Here is a 2,017-nt window from a genome sequence, read left to right on the forward strand (position 1 = left end):
CTATCTTCATCATCTCAACTATCTTCACCTTCTCAACTATCTTCATCATCTCAACTATCTTCATCATATCAACTATCTTCATCATCTCAACTATCTTCATCATCTCAACTATCTTCATCATCTTAACTATCTTCACCTTCTCAACTATCTTCATCATATCAACTATCTTCATCATCTCAACTATCTTCATCATCTCAACTATCTTCATATCAACTATCTTCATATCAACTATCTTCATCATCTCAACTATCTTCACCATCTCAACTATCTTCATCATCTCAACTATCTTCATCATCTCAACTATCTTCATCATCTCAACTATCTTCATCATCTTAACTATCTTCACCATCTCAACTATCTTCATCATCTCAACTATCTTCATCATCTCAACTATCTTCACCATCTCAACTATCTTCACCATCTCAACTATCTTCATCATCTTAACTATCTTCACCATATCAACTACCTTCATCATCTCAACTATCTTCATCATCTCAACTATCTTCACCATCTCAACTATCTTCATCATCTCAACTATCTTCACCATCTCAACTATCTTCATCTCAACTATCTTCATCATATCAACTATCTTCATCATCTCAACTATCTTCATCATCTCAACTATCTTCACCATCTCAACTATCTTCATCTCAACTATCTTCACCATCTCAACTATCTTCACCATCTCAACTATCTTCATCATCTCAACTATCTTCATCTCAACTATCTTCATCATCTCAACTATCTTCACCATCTCAACTATCTTCACCATCTCAACTATCTTCATCTCAACTATCTTCACAATCTCAACTATCTTCATCATATCAACTATCTTCATCATCTCAACTATCTTCACCATCTCAACTATCTTCACCATCTCAACTATCTTCATCATCTCAACTATCTTCATCATCTCAACTATCTTCATCATCTCAACTATCTTCATCATATCAACTATCTTCATCATCTCAACTATCTTCATCATCTCAACTATCTTCACCATCTCAACTATCTTCATCATATCAACTATCTTCATCATCTCAACTATCTTCATCATCTCAACTATCTTCATCTCAACTATCTTCCCCATCTCAACTATCTTCATCATCTCTACTATCTTCATCATCTCAACTATCTTCACCATCTCAACTATCTTCATCATCTCAACTATCTTCATCATCTCAACTATCTTCCCCATCTCAACTATCTTCATCATCTCTACTATCTTCATCATCTCAACTATCTTCATCATCTCAACAACTACTCCAGCTTCTCTTCTGCTTTCTTCCTACTTCAAAAATACAGAAATACAGTCTGAGAAAGAAAGAGAGAAGCTCCACACCAGGTTCTTTATCTCCCATTAATCAAGCGTATATCTCAGGGACCAGCTCCACCCCATGGCCATTCATAGTCACTGCAACGTCTCGCAAGGCATTGAATTGGCCCTCTTCATAAATGAATTAATAGAACGTGACACATTTGTATATCAACTTTTTGTGTTTATTTTAATTTAAATATGGTTTCAACTGCTTTGTCCTCCCAGTAAGGGTCACATGGTAGAAGGAGTCTGCAGTGAACAGATGTGGTTCAGTCTGGGAAACAACATTTCCTTTGGAAGCAGATGGTTTATGTAAAAATGAATCATAGCAAACACCACAGTGAGGGAGGAGAAATGATGTCGTAAAAATTGATAACGAATGAAACATAATCATGATACAAACAGGAGAGTGGTAATGAAAATAAACAAAATAAAAAGTACTGTATCTGCGGACTTGATCACACACACATTCACATACAAACAACTATACACACAAACACCCTCACTTCCCATCACACTCAAACATACAGGCTCACACATGCACTCACACACAGAGACACACAAACATGCACTGACACAGACACATACTGGTGAAGCAACCGCACTCACACACAAACACTCAAATACACACAGATAAAATTTAGTGATTTGAAAAATGAATCCCTGGTCAAATCTAATGGCCTCATACAGCCACATGTC

This window comes from Borostomias antarcticus (genome assembly GCF_949987555.1).
Source record: "Borostomias antarcticus genome assembly, contig: scaffold_714, whole genome shotgun sequence".
In the NCBI taxonomy this organism is placed as follows: Eukaryota; Metazoa; Chordata; class Actinopteri; order Stomiiformes; family Stomiidae; genus Borostomias; species Borostomias antarcticus.